General features: G+C 37.2%; 1 long non-coding RNA gene across 1 annotated transcript; it reads right to left on the bottom strand.

The window, feature by feature from the left end:
* Positions 1–824: 824 nt before the first annotated feature.
* On the bottom strand, positions 825–2,105 carry LOC145090672 (uncharacterized). Its single transcript, XR_013701703.1, has 2 exons — positions 1,905–2,105; positions 825–1,664 (listed from the first exon to the last, which is right to left on the bottom strand). It is a non-coding gene; the product is annotated as an uncharacterized LOC145090672 (long non-coding RNA).
* Positions 2,106–20,855: the final 18,750 nt, after the last annotated feature.

Here is a 20,855-nt window from a genome sequence, read left to right as displayed (position 1 = left end):
TGAAGATCAACATTTTAGATTGACATGACATGTTAGATATTTTTTCAAAATCAAACATAACAACACCTATCAAATCCAATTTATGTTTTGAATTCTATTTTTAGTTATCATGTGGTTTGATCCATTATAATTTCAATAGATTCATTAAATTCCTTTGACATTACAACATTGTTACTTATTTTGAAATTAATGGACACACAACTTTCAGCGAACAAATGTAAAATTTCAATTAGCAAACATACAATCTTTAGTCTCCAAATTAGTAACACTACTAGAAAACTAGGACAATAGCTACTGCACAATCCGTAGGTATTCCGTAGATATAAGGCAATACCTATGGATTTGCTACGGAAAATGGTCTGTAGCATAAACGCCCGTGTGAAATTTGTACCTACGGACTAGCTACAGAATAGCTACGACCAATTTCGTAGGTATAATACCTACAGATTAGCTACGGAAACGAATTGTTACGGAATGCCTACGGATTACGGACGGAAGTCGAGTTTGACTAAAGTTGACTAGTTTCCTACGGAATAACTACGGAAATACATAGCTACAGATTTGCTACGGATTACTGACGAAGCCCACTTTCACTAACATTGACTTTACCACCTATGGATTTCCTACGGCTCACATTACCTACGGATTTTCCGTAGGTAATTACTTTTTATTTTTTTTAAAAAAAAAACAGCAAAAAAGTTATAAAAAATCCAGTTTTTTTTGTCCAAAATATTAAAAAAAAATTACATTAAACTTATAATAATATTGAAATTCAACCACAAAACAAATAACATTACAATAAAACTAATAAAACTAAAAAAATATCAAATACAAATACATATTACTAACATTGTCTAATACTACCTTAAATGTATCTAATAATACACATTAAAAGTGTCAACCACAAATGTTTAACTAAGTGTTTACAAACATAAAACTAAGAATTATTTGGTGGATTACTCGACAATTTACCGGGTGAGTTAAGTCGAGTCAATAAAGGCCGACCCGTGTTCTTCAATTTGAGTTTTGAATCAAAAGCCGCCATTTGTTCCTGTTTAAAACACCATAATCAATGATCACAAAAAAAATACAAACATAGCAATGTACTTTCAAGTATTTGTTTATTATGCCATAATTAGGAACATTTTTGAAAGTACAACGCTATAAGTAAGACAAAATGAAAGTAGGATGTTATAATAAGCATGTATATCTTGCATTTAACTAGCTCAAAAATTAAAACACCTTTCCTTCTAATAATCATGTTGTTGAATCACTACAATAGCCGACTCATTAAAAAACCATAATTTGAAACTAAAAAAACATAATTTTAAACTAAAAATACATTTTACTAACTGAAAACATTACATTAAAAACCACATTACAAATTGTAAATACAAATTGCCAATAAGGTTAGGTACACTATCAAATAGACAATCATTAACCTATCAAATGAAAGATACAAAGGTTCATTAAACTAATCAATTTTGAAGTCTTGTTTACCATTTACATTAGTTCATCAATTAGAATACCTGGATAGATGGATAGTTCTACAAGTATTCTTTGGTGTAGTTATTTGAAGCAGCAAAGAGAAGCCCAAAAAACAGAATCTTGGTTTTAACTTTGCTATCCTCACACATATTTTGTTTGCCAATATCCAAAAAAACCTTTAAAATCCATGATATGAATAGTGAATGCTCTAATTTCCATCATTAATAAGAAAAAAGGTTCAAATCCATGACACGGCCAAAATTACTTGTTTTTACATCATTTGACATAATAACTAGAGTTTAGAGTAGAATCTCTCTTTCCAAACAGATAGTTTACATAGGGGAACTTTTATCAAACACATGGTGTGCACTGCATTATTCTGAAAGTAAGAAAATTTGTGAGAGAAATAAACTTACGTTGGCAAACCCTTCAAGATTTTTTCTTACAGACAGATTGTCCCCGAAAAGCCTTGAAGTTTAAAGACTTGGAGAACCTAAACAACATGCTGGAAACCCATAACATTCTAAAGCTCCAATTACATTAAAATTTGATAATAGAGATAGTTGAGCAATATTCACCTCAATTTTGTTGTCATAGATGAAATTCAGTATACAAACCTGAAAATTACCATTTCAGGAAAAAAATATACATTAGCTACGGTATTTTCTTATTTTTGATTTTTCGGGCACCAAACTTCGTTTTTTTCTCTCCGTTTTTTTCACACCTCTATTTATACATAATTATCTTTATTTTCACCAACTTATAGCTATTAATATCATTCATAAAGTTGTGTGCACATACGGGATTCATTACTCGTTCAGTGGTTTAACACTATAATGCTTTTGAATACGTTCACATACATCTCACAAACAAGTATACATACACATATATACGTACACATATACCATAACTCATTCATGTGTATAAATATACATATACAAACATATTCCATCACAAGTTGGTGAAAAGTATATGCATTACAATGTTAAACTGTGAAACGAGTACTTGATCCCAAAGGGGCACACGACTTTATGAACGATATTAATAACTACAAGTTGGTGAAAATAAAGATAATTATGTATAGTAGAGGTGTGAAAAAAACGAAGCGAAAAAAACAACGTTTGGTACCCGAAAAATTAAAAATAAGAAAAATCCGTAGCTACTTAGCTACGAATTAGCTACGGAATTCTAACGGAAAGCGTACTCCGTAGCTAATCCGTAGGTAATTAGTATCCTTAGGTATTTCGTAGCCATTCTGTAGCTAATTAGCTACGGAATAACTACGGATTTGCATCTGTAGCTATTTCGTTACTAAATTAGTGCATCTCATTCTGTAGCTGATCCGTAGCAATTCGGTAGCTAATTAGCTATGGAAATTTTCCGTAGCTATTTTCCGTAGGAAAAACCCATGTTTTCTAGTAGTGTAACATGGAACAATTTGTGATACGATTGTATCAAAGTTAACGTACTCAAAACTTTTCGTTTCTAAGTTAGCAATCAAATATACAATCAAACTTTCATATTCCTCAATCAAAAACACCATAAACATAACAACCCCAACACAAATAAAAAAATTGTGAGTCAAAAATAAGTTCCAAACAAAAAAGTCAAATATGAGTTTTTCTGGGAAAAATAAATATAAGCTGCTGGTAAAATCTATTAAAATGATAGGAAATTGTTACGATAGCACAACATTTAACGAATTTACATATTTAGTCACTAAAGTTTTTTTGTTCAATTGATCCTTAAAGTATCAATTCACATGTTAAATTGAGAAACCATATGATATAATTCTAGTTTTACCGGTAAAACATAATATATGTGGGTTTTTTTTTTCCATTTCATGTTTGTTGTTTGAGGTTTCCCACAAACGTCTCCATTCCCTCTCTCCCTCTCTCTCTCTCTCTCTCTCCCCATGTGTTCTTTCTTCTTCCTCAATTCACAAACAACAAATGTTCTCTCTCTCTCTCTCTCTCTCTCTCTCTCTCTCTCTCTCTCTCTCTCTCCATGTGTTCTTTCTTCTTCCTCAATTCACGAACAACAAATGTCCAGATGAATTTAGATTTTAATTAAAAACAACCAAATGAAAGTCCTCATCAAAGGTTTACTAGCATAGTTCCAATCATTCCATTTGCACGAAACAACTCCTAATATGAATGGTTTCAGAAATTGATGGTTTCGTAAGGGTTAATCTTGACCGATTCTTTCAGAAATTGATGGGTTCTTGTTCATGAATGGCTTCAAAAATCGATCGATTCTTGAACTTAGCAAGAAATGAGTAGGTCGCCTTGGCTGGACAGATTCTTACGATTGGCCCACCACCAGCCATCGTTGAAAATACCAAAAATAGAAAATGATTTTGCTAGTTAATCAGTTGTTTAATGTTCTTGATGTCATAGCAATAATGAGTTGTACCACACACATTATACATCTCAACTTCACTAAAACTCAAATCAACAACTTGTGAAAGAAAAACTAGATCTAAACAAAATTGATAAATCAATAACTAAATCGAAACATAATCAATATTGTTGGTAAAATTACTAGTAGAATAAAACGATTACAATACATATTTCTAGGTTTTATACATTGATTAGAACATGATTTATATGGAGGAGGTGCGACGGTGTTTAGCGTGTGAAGATGTGGACATGAACAACAAGGGTAAGGATGAAATAGACGGTGAATAAGATGAGAGTGTGAACAACGATTTCATTGACATTGATCTTCATGCGCCCAAACTCCACCTACTTACCGTTTCCTTGGTAACTGAAAAAGGAGTCCCGACTACAATAGAATGAACAATACTTACGTTTGCCACTTTTGTTCTTGTGTTCTATAACAACCGAAATCAAAGCTTGTAGAGAAGCATTAGAAAAAGAGATTGGAATGGAGGGGAATGTGTGGACTTCTTCTGATCTAAAATGCCACATCATAAAAAACATATAAAAAAATATAATTTAAAATGACACATTATAAAAGTAATAAAAGTAACTGGCTTCTTCTATATCATAAAAATAATAAAAGTAACTGGCTTCTTCTATATCAGGTATAGTCGGTAATGTGTAATTAAATATCCTCAAAGATCCAGAACAAACCAGAAAAAATAACCCTTATTGCTATTATAAGATTTTATTTCTAAATAAAAGTATATAATAAAAAATTAGGACGCGGTGGCCCCTTTTTCTCACCCTCAACGTCCTCCATGATATCAAGTACTATAATGATGTAATTGAAAAGTAAAACACTAAAAGTTAACTTTAATGGTCTATTAGGTTAAAAAACAATAATAAAAAGCTTAAGCAAATTAACCAAACTTTATTATGTTACGGTAGCAATTTCCCTAAAATGATCAAAACATAAAAAATTAATATAATATAAATAATTTAAAAATGAAAATACGTTTAAACAAAAAAAATAGCCAAAATTATAAGAGATGAGAGAGTCGTTCCCACTGAACCCACTGTCACATCAACTTTTCTCTTTGATTTTTGATTTTTTTTATCTTTCCGAACCCACAACATACGGAAATCCTATCTTTTTCAACCCACTCAATTAAAAAAAAATACTAAACAACTAAGGTACAAGTCTTAAAACATATGGTACAAGAGAAAATGAGAGAGAGAAAGTAGAGAGAGAGGATGAAGTGGGTTCGTGAAACCAATTAAACAACCCGCCGACGAGGGAGTGGTACCAGCGGTAACTCTATTGTTAATTAAGATTTTACCTTGATTATTTTGTATATTTTTTTTAATTAAGCGGGTTGCGTGGGTTGAGAAAGATAGGATTTACGTGTGTTGTGGGTTCGGAAAGATGAAAAATCAAAGAGAAAAGTTGATGTGACAACGGGTTCAGTGTGTTCAATGGGAACGACTCCCTCCTCCCTAAGAATTCCTATAACATTAATATCCAAAGCGATATTTGGCGTTTGTGGTATTAAAGTTATAAAGATATCGGTTAAATTATAATTTAATTTTGGAAACACATATATAGTCAAAAGTCAAAAGGATGGAGGTCGGGTTTGACATTTCAACATTGTAATGAAATTTTCTCTACAATTGTATTGTATACTTAATTTCGTCAACCACTATTCCTTACATATAAAGGAGCAGCCTACGATATTCAATCATTGCCTACCTTTTTCTCTATATTTTTGGATAACATCTAAAAGTGAAAGTGTCAATTTTTGTTATCAATCTATCACTGCATCCCACCATAGTCGCAGGATTTTAGTTTTTCAAAAGCCAATTTTTATTTGTATCTTTATCTTTATTTGTATTTATTTTTTTATTCTTTTTAAATAGCACAATGATATAAAAGAACATTGCAGGAAAATAATAGTTAGTTTTGGAAAGTTCAAGATTGATGAAATCGGAAAATTGGTCCATATATTTATCAAAAATTATAGTTTAAAAGCAAGTTTTTTAATGCATGATTAGATTTTGTCCGACTTTTATTAAATCTACTCTAATAAATGAAGGTTTTTGCCACATGGCATCTTCTCATTCATTTGGACACATGACATTTTGTAGAATTTTTAAATTTTCTATTTTCCACTTGTCATTTTATTGTATTTTTTATTTTATTAAATTAAAATTTCACATTTAATATGTAAGCTAATATATATGTAACGTATTTATTAAAAATGATGTATATATGTAATGTATTCAATATATTAAAGCCTTCTTAATTTTAATAATTCAAAAAATTTCTCACTTTTCTTACAAATTCAAACTTTTCAAATTGTTAAAATTTCAAATTTTTTTAAATAAACCCATGTAATACATGGGTCTCACACCTAGTGGGTTAATATCATAAAAACTCTTAAGTTTCTAGGGTTTTGTCGGTTTTGTCTAAAATTAAATTTTATGTTCGTTTTTACTTTCATATTTTTCAAAAAATGTTCAGTTTTACCTTTTTACCGGTGATTATAGGTTTTCCGGGTTAATATCATATTAACTTCACAAAAAACCCTTAAGTTTATATGCTTTTACATTTTTATCTTTACGTTTATAATTGTTTTTACTTTTATCCTAAGTATTTTTTTTTTCATAATATACGTAGTAATGCAAAAAAAATTGTATTTATATACGAAAACAATGTTTATTTAAATATTGTATTTACATTAATTTCTTAATGTGATATATATATATATATATATATATATATATATATATATATATATATATATATATATATATAGGAATGAATTCTATGGAAAACAAATAACTAGGGCAACATCTACCGGAACCAATAATTAAATGACACGTGTCCATTTCTTTCTTCACAAGTAATGTGTTGTGGAAGTTATTGTGGAAATGATGTGTTGTCATGTTTTCATTGGTTCAAATATGTGTTGCCCTAATCATTCATTTTCCATATAACTCTTCCCTATATATATATATATATATATATATATATATATATATATATATATATATATATATATATATATAAACACATTTACTATTGAACAAGTTTTTTTTATTGATACGTATATTTTTAAATACATAAAAATACATATTTGTAGTTCCAAAAACATATTCATTTGTTTTTTACACTTTAAACGGTTTATCAAAAAAAACCATATATAAAAGGCTTTACTTAAAATTGTGTTTTCTTCAATGGATTTTTGCTTGCTTTGTTTTTTTTGTTTTTTTTTTGTTTTTTTTTTGTTTACTTAGTAATCCAATTACACTCTAAAAATCCACTCAAGGCAAAAGTAAGAATTACCACTTCTTCTTAAGGGGCATAGTGAGTTAGCTAGTAAGCCAATGAATTTTTTTACTAGTGTTTGCTATATTTAGTGTATATATGTATTTTAAAAGTGAAGAAAAAAAACATAGTGTAAATTTCGAATTAGATACATCTAATAAACAATGTGACATACTAATCTTTGAGCTATATAAATTTGTTAATTCATTCATATTTCATTTAAGAAACATTTGAGTATGTCTAATGATATATTTGTTGAGAAACTAAAAAATGAGACGCCAATAAGTAGAGTTTTAAAGGTTAAATACAAGAAATAGTTTTGTACTTTTATATTTTCTTATTATAACATGGACTTTTAAAATAACTTCTATTAGAGAATTGTACTTTGACAAATATACTTATTATTGAAGGGTTATTAGGGTTCCAACTACAATGCTCTAAGAAGGAAACAATCAAACAATTCAATTGATTAGGGCACATGCTACCCAATAGAATCTATGTCTTTCACATATAATAACATACTATGAATGACTAATCTACAAAAATTTCCTATGAACAAACTAATTCATAATATAAGAAAAACTAACCTTTAAGATTGTTATTGCAAAAAATCAAGAATTCCTCCTTGAAAGACTATTGGAAGTAAGTGCCACAAGTGTTGCACCTCTAATGGTTCACACCCAAACCCTAGTAACCAAGGAGCTTGAAGAGAGGGAGTAGGAGAGTGGAAATTTCAGCCTTATGCCTCTTAGAAGAGCATGAACGAAATATCAAACCCTTAGGGGTTTATATAGGAGTCTAGGAAGGTGTTTGTCACACCCCAAAACCGATAACGGCGGAATACGTCTCGGGGTGGATGACGTAGTGAACAGTATCATCACAATTGCATAATAGTAGAAACAAGAAACATACAACCGTAGTATTACATAGTGAATTTAATTACATGCGTGTTTTGTAATGTTTAACAATCACCCAAAAGTAAATCAAAAATAAGAGATGGGTCTTGTGTGCTCCACCTTCTCCAAAAATGCCGCGTCTGAACCTGTCTATCTTTGTCCTGAAGATACAAGTTATTTTGAAAACAATTATCAGCATAAAGCTGGTGAGTTCATAAGAGTTTAGTGTGAGTTTTTGTATACAAAGCATTAGTGTTAAAAAGGTATCATTCATGTTCATAAATAGTAGAAACTTAGAAAATCCCATATTTTTCCAGGAAATACATTGTAAGTGACAATCTGTGAAAAGTATGCATTCTTTATCTCTTTGAAAACAATTTATTGTAAAAATACTTTGGCAAATCTCCAAATAACAAATGTGATAGGATAAGTTAAGCCCGTGATTCATGATAGAGGTGCGAGCTTCCTTTAGTGATAGATACTTACTTACTTCGGGATGTGGTTTAGCATTTAGTGTAGTATTTTAGTGTAGTTGTAGGGTATTCCTTGTATACTACCAATAGTGTGGATAATAGAGGATCCCATGACCTTCCCGGTCATGCACAGTGTAGTGAAGTAGTGGCATCCGTGGGCCTGTACGGCACGGACTGAGTTAACAGTCGGGATGTAATAGCGTCTGCCCCGTATAGATCTATACATGTAGAGTCGTCTCCTGCTGGAACACTCCGGGCGTAGTGAATAGCGAATAGAGTATCTCGTAGTGGTTTAGTATATTATTGTTTGTTTAGTGTTTACTCTATGGTTATAGTATAGTAAGCTTTTAATATTGATCATAGTGTATTCTCTTACTAGTGTATCGTAGAGTAATAGTGAGTATTATAGTGTAGATAGTAATAACTTTAGCGAGTAGTAGCGGTAGCGACCTTAACCATACCTATTATGGTTATCTTAGTGGGGATTTTTCTTAGCACGTTAGTGACTTTAGCATTAAGTGAAAGCAGTAATAATCGTATCCCATACTGATATACAGATTTTTATATAAGTAAGAAATCAACGACAGTCGGACGGATAACTACTACCCTAAGCCCACAATCAAACAAGAACAGGAAATAAGGCGAGATATCGGTCCTAAGTCCTCCAAGTCTTATTTATATAAATATATCAGAGTGGTTACATTTTATAAGCAAATTGATTTAATAAAAGTATTTTCCAAAAGAACATTTAAATTCTGATTCACTGTTTAAAAATAGTTTGAAAAGGGTAAAACCCCGTTTTTAAGGCATAGGGACAAATCACATGTGATTTGAACTAAGAGTAGTGAATCACATGTGATTAATCCTTGTAACTCGGAAATCGTTCCGCAAAACTTTACATAAACATTTATAAGCAACTTGTATCCCCCCCTAAAACATGTAAAACACTTGAAAGGTTCATTAAAGGGGTATGAACTCACCTGAAATCGCGGAAATCGGGTGAATCGGGTAAATCGGGTAATAGTGTCGATTGAGCGTTTGGTACCAAATAACCACTTGAGCACCCTTTTAGGACCCTAATGTCATATGAAATATGTATTTTACCAGAAGTTAATCATCTTATGCTTTTCATTATAGAATTTAGACATTCTAGTGTCGTTTTTGGGGTTTTAAGGCCTAGAAAGGGTTCCCGGGAGTGGTACAAGGCCATGGATGATTTACGGGAGGGTCCTTGAGTTTACTCTCTTAGATTTTATGGCCTAAAAGCCATTCATTGGGAGTTTAAGGCCGTAAGCCCCCTAGGCTTGGCCGTAAACTCTTGTGGTGTCCCACAGTGTATGTTTAAGGCCTTATATCACTTCCTTAATTTAGTGGTGTGTGTTTTGGACCAAGAGGGAAGGATTAACATCAAAATTTGTGATATTTTTGGGGAGTTTACGGCCAAGACTTGTTCTTGGGCCGTAAACTCCTATAAGTCCTTCAAGATGATGGTTTTACTTGTACAAAATGGTCTCAAATGGCTTAGAAAAATTCTAGAAGGCCCTATAGTGAGTTTGGAACAATTTGGCATACATTTTTGGGGAGTTTACGGCCCAAGAACATCCTTGGCCGTAAACTCTTCATTTGGTGTCAAAATGAGGTGTTTAATGGTACAACACACTTCCAAAGGCCTTAGATAAATTCCTTTCATGCATTAGGGTAGTTTAGGGACTTGTTTGACACAATTTCTTGGGTGTTTACGGCCCAAGCTTAAGCTAGGCCGTAAACTCCTCTTTTTGGCCTCAAATGATGATGTTTAATGCACTCAAGCCTTCCTTGGAGTCAAGTCCAATTTACCAAACATCCTAGAAGTGTTTTTGGGGCTTAAAACATAGATTTATAGGGTGTTTGAGGTGTTTACGGCCTAAGCACATGCTTGGGCCGTAAAATCCTTTTTAAGCATCATTTCCTTGTGTTTTATTGTCCAAACCCTTCTAGTTATAAGCCTTAAGTAGTATACTAACATACAAGAAGGAAAAACTTGGTCTTTGGCTTGGTTTTGGGGGTTTACGGCCTAAGGAGCTTCTTAGGCCGTAAACTCCTCTTTGAACCTTGATTCCTATGATTTTTGGCCCTCAAATTCAATGAAGCATGTCTAGAATAAGATAGAGGATGAGTACTTACGTTTGGAAGTCGGAAATTAGCGGAATCGGGGTCGTTTTCGAGTTTAGAGAGAGAAAGTAGAGAGAGAGTGGGTGTGTAGTGAATGAGTGTTCAAATGTTGTGCACACCCATTGCATATGTCTCGGGAAATGCACCCGATACACGGCTACCCGATGTTTAAATTTAACTGGGTTAAAACTTTTTACCCGGGTGAAGTGGTTGAAAAGGTAATATAACTCTATTAGGTTAAACGGGGTTAACACATACGAGTTATATTCCTTATAATAATATCAAACCATGTTTAAATTTAGACATTCGGATATTGACGATTTCAAATATTACATAAAATAACGTATAGTGACACTTTCCGTTAGTGAAAACGGGGTTTGTAACGGAATTAGATTTGGGGTTGCCACATCATCCCCCCGTTAGGGGAATTTCGTCCCGAAATTTAGTATACAACAGATACGATATTACAATATTACTAAGCAAAGAGATGAGGGTATTTGAGCTTCATTTGATCCTCGCGCTCCCAAGTGAATTCCGGTCCTCGCTTGGCGTTCTACCGAACCTTCACAATTGGGATGCGGCTCTGTTTCGTCCGCTTTACTTCACGATCCAAAACCTCAGCAGGTTCTTCCACGAAGTTGAGGCTCTCATTGATCTCGATCTCGTCGAGAGGGATCACGAGAGTCTCGTCTGACAGACATTTCTTCAAGTTTGAGACGTGGAAGGTAGGATGTATGTTACTTAGCTCGCGGGGTAAGTTCAGCTTGTAAGCTACAGGGCCGATTCTGGCAAGAATCTCAAAAGGCCCTATGTACCTCGGGTTTAACTTTCCACGCTTCCCAAAGCGTATCGTGCCTTTCCAGGGCGAGACCTTCAGAAGAACCCGGTCTCCGACCTGGAATTCCAAGGGTTTCCTTCGTTTGTCGGCGTAGCTCTTCTGTCGATCCCTAGCGTCTTTTAGTCGTTCACGTATCTGTACAATCTTCTCGGTCGTCTCTCGAATGATCTCTGGACCAGTGAGGGCGCTATCAGGAACTCGTCCTTTAGCTAACTGAGTGTCTCCCACCTCGGCCCAACACAACGGGGATCTGCACTTTCGGCCGTAGAGAGCTTCGAATGGAGCTGCCTTGATGCTCGTGTGATAACTATTGTTGTAGGAAAACTCCACAAGAGGTAAGTGTGTATCCCACAATTTCCCGAAGTCGATCACACAGGCTCGCAACATGTCTTCTAATGTTTGGATCGTCCTCTCACTTTGTCCGTCAGTCTGCGGATGGTAGGCTGTACTCATATCCAGCCTCGTCCCTAGTGCCTTCTGTAATGATTGCCAAAATCTAGAGGTGAATCTACTATCTCTGTCTGATATAATAGATATAGGGACGCCATGCAATCGCACTATTTCTTTTATATAAATCCTAGTGAGCTTTTCCATTTTATCCGTCTCTTTGATGGGTAGGAAATGGGCGGACTCGGTCAACCTGTCCACGACGACCCAAATGGTATCTAATCCACCTGCTGTCTTGGGCAGCTTGGTGATGAAGTCCATTGTGATTCGCTCCCACTTCCATTCTGGTATTTCTGGTTGTTGGAGGAGTCCTGATGGCTTTTGACATTCTACTTTGACCTTCGCGCAAGTAAGGCACTTACCTACAAAGGTAGCGATTTCTGCTTTCATGTTCGGCCACCAGTATAGCTTTTTGAGATCCAGATACATCTTATCTGAACCCGGGTGGACGGAGTAAAGAGTGTTGTGTGCTTCCCTCATAACCAAATCTCTGAAACCTCCATGGCGTGGAGTCCAGATTCGGTCCATAAAGTAATAGGCTCCGTCACCCTTAACCTCCAGATTTTTCTCCATTCCACGCAGGAATTCTCCCGTCACGTTTCCAGGCTTTAGAGCTTCCAGCTGAGCCTCTTTGATCTGCGTGGATAGATGTGAGTGTATAGTCATTGTCAACGACTTGGTCCTTCGTCCGGAATATTCTTTTCTGCTCAGGGCGTCTGCTACTACGTTGGCTTTCCCCGGATGATATCTAATTTCACAGTCGTAATCGTTAAGTAATTCGACCCATCGACGCTGTCTCATGTTGAGTTCTTTCTGGTTCAGTATATGTTGGAGGCTTTTATGATCAGTGTACACCACGCTCTTCGTCCCGTACAAATAGTGTCTCCAGATTTTTAGTGCGAAGACGACCGCTCCTAACTCAAGGTCGTGAGTGGTGTAGTTCACTTCATGATTCTTTAGCTGTCTCGAGGCATAGGCGATAACCTTGCCGCGCTGCATCAAGACACAACCGAGCCCCTGATTGGATGCATCACAGTATACAACGAAATCTTCAGTTCCTTCGGGAAGGGATAATACTGGTGCGGTGCATAGGGCTCGCTTCAGGGTCTGAAATGCCTTCTCCTGTTTCTCTTCCCAGTCGAATGGCACACCCTTCTGTGTTAGCATGGTGAGAGGTTTCGCAATCCGAGAGAAATTTTGGATGAAGCGACGGTAGTAGCCTGCGAGGCCTAGAAATTGACGAATTTCCGTAGGCGTCTTTGGTGCTGACCAGTTCTCAATAGCCTTGATTTTGGAGGGGTCCACGTGGATTCCTTCCTCACTGACCACGTGTCCTAAGAATTCAACTCTCCGGATCCAAAACTCGCACTTAGAGAATTTCGCATACAACTTCTCGGATCGCAGGGTTTCCAGGATTAATCGCAAATGGCTTCTGTGCTCTTCCTTGCTCCGAGAGTAGACAAGTATGTCGTCAATAAAGACGATGACGAACTGATCTAGATATGGACGACATACCCTATTCATCAAGTCCATGAATACTGCGGGAGCGTTAGTCAGTCCAAAGGGCATCACTACGAACTCGAAATATCCGTAGCGGGTTCGGAAAGCTGTCTTTGGAACATCTTCCTCAAGCACCCGTAATTGGTGATACCCCGATCTAAGATCAATCTTGGAGAAGTAACTGGCTCCTTGGAGTTGGTCGAATAGGTCGTCGATACGAGGGAGAGGATAGCAATTTTTGATCGTGAGTTGATTGAGTTCCCTATAATCGATGCACATCCGAAATGACCCATCCTTTTTCTTCACGAACAAGACCGGAGCTCCCCAAGGTGAGAAGCTCGGTCTTATAAAACCCTTGCTAAGCAGTTCGTTGAGTTGACTGGATAGTTCTTGCATTTCGGCGGGCGCTAGGCGGTAAGGTGACTTAGCTACGGGGGTAGCTCCTAGAATTAGGTCGATTCTGAATTCAACCTGTCGTTTAGGAGGTAGGCCTGGGAGATCCTCCGGAAAGACATCAGGAAAATCGCATACTACTGGAATGTCTTTTGGATCTTTCGATTTCTGGTTAGTGTCGACGACGTGAGCAAGAAAGGCGCGATATTCCTTTCGCAAGTATTTCTGAGCCTGAATACTAGAGATGATACGAAGGTTTGTACTTGGCTTATCTCCGTATATCACTAGGGTCCCTCGATTCGGAAAGTTCAGGCGAATGGCTTTCTTGGAACACAGGATGTCGGCGTAGTGAAGGCTTAGCCAATCCATACCAACAATGACATCGAAATTTTTGATTGAGACTGGTCTAAGATCGATTAAAAAGGGGTGATCATCTAACGTGAGAGTACAACCTATATAGATTTCATTAGAGCTTTCTGTCTTCCCATTAGCCATTTCTACGAAGAATGTTTCTTTTAGTGGTTGAGGAGTTTGTTTGAGTAAGTGTTTAAAGTTTTGATTTATGAAGCTTCGTTCTGCACCACTATCGAATAAGACACAGGCATAAGAGTTGTTGAGAAGAAACGTACCCGTGACCACTGTGGGATCGGCTACCGCTTCATTGTGACCGATAGCAAGTAACCTTCCAGTTCCTCCAGCATTTGCAGCCTTCGGACAGTTCTTCTTAAAATGGCCCGCTTCACCGCAGCCATAACACGTCGGGGTCACTCCCGTACCAGGAACCTGTGTGATAGGTTTGGGAGGGGCCTTGCAAAATCGGACAGTATGGCCCTTCCGTCCGCAGTTGGAACACTGCAATTCACGGCATGGACCGTTGTGGTGAAAAGGGCACTTGGGACACTTAGGCAAGTTCCCACTGTAAGCTTTCGGTGGGGCTGGAGCAGCTGGTGCGACCGGGGCGGTGGCAGCATGAACCGTCACAATTTGCTGATCCCTGGAGGCGGTTTGAGTTTTCTTGCCTTTCTTCTTATCCCATCGTTTCCTCTTTCTGTCGGATGATCCGGATGGTGTAGTGGTTGTTGTGGTTGTTGTTGCTGGAGTGGAGGAGATTTCGTGGTTGATCAGACTCTGGGCCAATTCCTTGGCGCTGTCGAAAGTGGTAGGGCGTGAAGCCAGAACATTTCCTCGATACGGGGGCACTAAACCCCATATGTAACGTTCAATCTTCTTGCTTTTAGAGGGGATCATGTTGGGACACATAGCCGCCAAGTCGCAAAACCTGGCCGTATAAGCCGTTATGTCGGTCCCCTTCATCTTGAGGTTCCAGAGTTCTTCCTCAAGCTTCTGAACTTCGCCCCTAGGGCAGTACTCTCCTCTCATAAGATCTTTTAGAGTGTCCCAGCCCATGGCATTGGCTGTGACCAAGGAGAGTGCGTTGACATGGCCGTTCCACCATGACAAAGCCCTGTTAGTGAGGGTAGCAGTAGCGAACTTGATTTTGCTCTCTTCGGGACAAGAGCACATCTCGAACACAGCTTCGGTTCTTTCGAACCATTGGGACAATGCCAGAATTCCTCCGGTCCCATCAAAGAAAGCAGGTTTACAATTCATGAAGTCCTTATAAGTGCATCCCTGCACTCGTTGGTGGACTTCACCAAATCTAGAATTTCCACCGCTCGCATCACCCGAGTTCATTTGGGCCATGGCTGCTGTTACAGCCGCAGTCACAGCCGCTTGAAACAACACCGGATCGAACTGCGGAGGAGGAGGTGGTGGAGGAGGGGTTTGAGTTTCAGGTCTTCCTCTGCTGGGACGCTTTCGTGGAGGCATCCTTCACTGGAAGATCATAGAAATGATAGCAATAGTAAGAGCCTATTGCGAATATGAATAGAGTGTTTCATGGATTAAATCAACATAATCCAAGATCAGGGTAAGAGTTATAGTAATAGAGGAATCAACTGCCAATATACTGGTATTAATGATGCAACACAAGTTCATGAAAATTGACCTAGCAGTAGGTCTTACATCACACCATAGAGAAAATGTTGGCAGTTTAGAGGTTCACTAGAGTACTTTTCAACTAGGAATGCTTACAGACAAGAGACCTACGGAACATAGAGATAAAAGGCTAGTCCTTTAAAAAAAAGAGTGAGGTATCTAGATGTCTTCTACTGGCGACGGCTGCTTGTCGGGCGAATCCTCAGATCCTCCAGTTGATGCATAACTTCTTGAAGGTGTCGATCATGGGTCCTTTGGCGTGCTCGGAGTTCCCTAACTTCAGCTCGGGATGCGGCCAGCTGATGCTGCAGAGCCTCGTTGGTCCTCCTTGTCCTGTCCACGGCTTCCTTGAGTTGGCGAATGCGAACAGTGTTGAGGTTTGAGTTGGCATCCACTTCTACAACTCGACCAATAGCAGCTTGACCTTGCTCAACATTTCTGGCAATTCTTCGGATCATGATGGGCAGAACCCGATCTGCTGATCCTCCTTCACTTATGTTGTAGAAACTTCGGTCTCCATTGTAAGGCAAGGGCTGACCCTGCTCCTCGCTCCATCGACGCAAGGATATTGCCCACATAGGAGTGGCGCCCTGAAATGCCGGTCGGGGGTTTGGGTTTGGGGCTTCAGGAGGTTGGTTGTTGACTTCTGGCTTGGAGCTCGAGCTATCCGAGAAGCCTTCAGCATGATGATCATTCAAAGGAATAGGGTGATCGTCGTCTGACTCCTCTTCGAGCCATCCTCCATTGCCCTGGTTCGGAAAGTACGGATCGCCGGGTAGGTGGAAGCCAGCCATGCTATCTACGCGAGAAAGGGGGGAAAGAAGATTAATAGACGTACTATTCTAAGATACTTATAGGGAGAATCATTACTAGTTGACCCAATACTTGCATAGTGCATACCGATTACATGTAATCGAAGCAAAATAGTCCTTCGAATAAACCACCCTAACTCCAGACCCCCAATCAAACAAGAACAGGGAATGAAGCAAAGGCTGCAGATTCTGAGTCTATAGCGCCCTAATCACATGTAATCGTGGTGTATCCACTAAGCAACTATTGTCCTACCAATAACGACCCTTTTTGTTAACACATACGTATAATCTAGAGATACATAATACTCCTATAGTATTCTTATGGTAGCGTTATTATGGTATTGTTGGTAAGTTTTAGACTTGTTGAAACATCGCAACCAAACTTAGGCACATGCTAGTCACTCTCAGGAAGACGTAGTTGATCAGGCTACATCGTCCTGAATGTGACTATATGTCTCTAAACCCAATTGCGCTGCCCAACAATCTTAATACTTTTGTTTTGTTCTAGAATAATACGGTGTGTTTTATAGTGATGTGAGTATATATATACTTAGTTAGATCTTTTAGATACTTAACAGTATATATTCTTGGTCAGAGTGTTTTAGTCCGGTAGTGTTTATAGTTCGTATATCTTTTATAGGTTGATATACTTGATTCACTATAAACAATGCTCTGATACCAATCTGTCACACCCCAAAACCGATAACGGCGGAATACGTCTCGGGGTGGATGACGTAGTGAACAGTATCATCACAATTGCATAATAGTAGAAACAAGAAACATACAACCGTAGTATTACATAGTGAATTTAATTACATGCGTGTTTTGTAATGTTTAACAATCACCCAAAAGTAAATAAAAAATAAGAGATGGGTCTTGTGTGCTCCACCTTCTCCAAAAATGCCGCGTCTGAACCTGTCTATCTTTGTCCTGAAGATACAAGTTATTTTGAAAACAATTATCAGCATAAAGCTGGTGAGTTCATAAGAGTTTAGTGTGAGTTTTTGTATACAAAGCATTAGTGTTAAAAAGGTATCATTCATGTTCATAAATAGTAGAAACTTAGAAAATCTCATATTTTTCCAGGAAATACATTGTAAGTGACAATCTGTGAAAAGTATGCATTCTTTATCTCTTTGAAAACAATTTATTGTAAAAATACTTTGGCAAATCTCCAAATAACAAATGTGATAGGATAAGTTAAGCCCGTGATTCATGATAGAGGTGCGAGCTTCCTTTAGTGATAGATACTTACTTACTTCGGGATGTGGTTTAGCATTTAGTGTAGTATTTTAGTGTAGTTGTAGGGTATTCCTTGTATACTACCAATAGTGTGGATAATAGAGGATCCCATGACCTTCCCGGTCATGCACAGTGTAGTGAAGTAGTGGCATCCGTGGGCCTGTACGGCACGGACTGAGTTAACAATCGGGATGTAATAGCGTCTGCCCCGTATAGATCTATACATGTAGAGTCGTCTCCTGCTGGAACACTTCGGGCGTAGTGAATAGCGAATAGAGTATCTCGTAGTGGTTTAGTGTATTATTGTTTGTTTAGTGTTTACTCTATGGTTATAGTATAGTAAGCTTTTAATATTGATCATAGTGTATTCTCTTACTAGTGTATCGTAGAGTAATAGTGAGTATTATAGTGTAGATAGTAATAACTTTAGCGAGTAGTAGCGGTAGCGACCTTAACCATACCTATTATGGTTATCTTAGTGGGGATTTTTCTTAGCACGTTAGTGACTTTAGCATTAAGTGAAAGCAGTAATAATCGTATCCCATACTGATATACAGATTTTTATATAAGTAAGAAATCAACGACAGTCGGACGGATAACTACTACCCTAAGCCCACAATCAAACAAGAACAGGAAATAAGGCGAGATATCGGTCCTAAGTCCTCCAAGTCTTATTTATATAAATATATCAGAGTGGTTACATTTTATAAGCAAATTGATTTAATAAAAGTATTTTCCAAAAGAACATTTAAATTCTGATTCACTGTTTAAAAATAGTTTGAAAAGGGTAAAACCCCGTTTTTAAGGCATAAGGACAAATCACATGTGATTTGAACTAAGAGTAGTGAATCACATGTGATTAATCCTTGTAACTCGGAAATCGTTCCGCAAAACTTTACATAAACATTTATAAGCAACTTGTATCCCCCCCCTAAAACATGTAAAACACTTGAAAGGTTCATTAAAGGGGTATGAACTCACCTGAAATCGCGGAAATCGGGTGAATCGGGTAAATCGGGTAATAGTGTCGATTGAGCGTTTGGTACCAAATAACCACTTGAGCACCCTTTTAGGACCCTAATGTCATATGAAATATGTATTTTACCAGAAGTTAATCATCTTATGCTTTTCATTATAGAATTTGGACATTCTAGTGTCGTTTTCGGGGTTTTAAGGCCTAGAAAGGGTTCCCGGGAGTGGTACAAGGCCATGGATGATTTACGGGAGGGTCCTTGAGTTTACTCTCTTAGATTTTATGGCCTAAAAGCCATTCATTGGGAGTTTAAGGCCGTAAGCCCCCTAGGCTTGGCCGTAAACTCTTGTGGTGTCCCACAGTGTATGTTTAAGGCCTTATATCACTTCCTTAATTTAGTGGTGTGTGTTTTGGACCAAGAGGGAAGGATTAACATCAAAATTTGTGATATTTTTGGGGAGTTTACGGCCAAGACTTGTTCTTGGGCCGTAAACTCCTATAAGTCCTTCAAGATGATGGTTTTACTTGTACAAAATGGTCTCAAATGGCTTAGAAAAATTCTAGAAGGCCCTATAGTGAGTTTGGAACAATTTGGCATACATTTTTGGGGAGTTTACGGCCCAAGAACATCCTTGGCCGTAAACTCTTCATTTGGTGTCAAAATGAGGTGTTTAATGGTACAACACACTTCCAAAGGCCTTAGATAAATTCCTTTCATGCATTAGGGTAGTTTAGGGACTTGTTTGACACAATTTCTTGGGTGTTTACGGCCCAAGCTTAAGCTAGGCCGTAAACTCCTCTTTTTGGCCTCAAATGATGATGTTTAATGCACTCAAGCCTTCCTTGGAGTCAAGTCCAATTTACCAAACATCCTAGAAGTGTTTTTGGGGCTTAAAACATAGATTTATAGGGTGTTTGAGGTGTTTACGGCCTAAGCACATGCTTGGGCCGTAAACTCCTTTTTAAGCATCATTTCCTTGTGTTTTATTGTCCAAACCCTTCTAGTTATAAGCCTTAAGTAGTATACTAACATACAAGAAGGAAAAACTTGGTCTTTGGCTTGGTTTTGGGGGTTTACGGCCTAAGGAGCTTCTTAGGCCGTAAACTCCTCTTTGAACCTTGATTCCTATGATTTTTGGCCCTCAAATTCAATGAAGCATGTCTAGAATAAGATAGAGGATGAGTACTTACGTTTGGAAGTCGGAAATTAGCGGAATCGGGGTCGTTTTCGAGTCTAGAGAGAGAAAGTAGAGAGAGAGAGAGTGATCGACTAAACTCTTATTATTTAATCACCATATTAATTAGACTTTATTCATTGTATAACGTTTCGAGTAATCGACTAAACACTTGAATTAAAAATCATTCATGCCATCTTATAAACATGCATACTATGTATCTCCATGGTCCTTCCTGTGTGAACAGGTCGACTGGACACTATTCCAACGATGCTCATTTCACAATTTCAAATTATTGTCACTATTAGAATGTGTTAGAAGTTAACCTTACATGCAATGGTCTTCTGTAATGTTAAGGCTTCAAGGTCACAAAAACTTATCCAACGATATTACAAAATGTTTCTTTGGATATTTGTTACTAAAACAATTCCAAAGTAATGGAATTTCAAATTCAAGGCACACTTCTTGAACACATTCCTTGCATTAAATTTTCTAACTCACATGTATCGATTTTAATCATCAACTTCCTCTATGAAAACATTTCCATATTCTCATATGACCATCAATTTTGACCAAGAATTATCCCAATCTAAAACATGTTACTATGGTCCTTCCAAACAGTACTTTACCTCCAACTGTCCACAAGCAACCAATCTTTTGGTGTAATCTCATAATGTTCTTGATAGTTGTTTAACAAATTTATTCATACCAATTTCTAGTCATTTTCCTTTTTAATGCCCAAGACATTTGGAAA

This window comes from Lactuca serriola, chromosome 2 (assembly GCF_051521515.1).
Source record: "Lactuca serriola cultivar US96UC23 chromosome 2, Lser_US96UC23_V15, whole genome shotgun sequence".
Taxonomy (NCBI): Eukaryota; Viridiplantae; Streptophyta; class Magnoliopsida; order Asterales; family Asteraceae; genus Lactuca; species Lactuca serriola.
The sequence above is the reverse complement of the archived record's forward strand: the minus strand, read 5'-3'. Positions and strand labels throughout refer to the sequence as shown.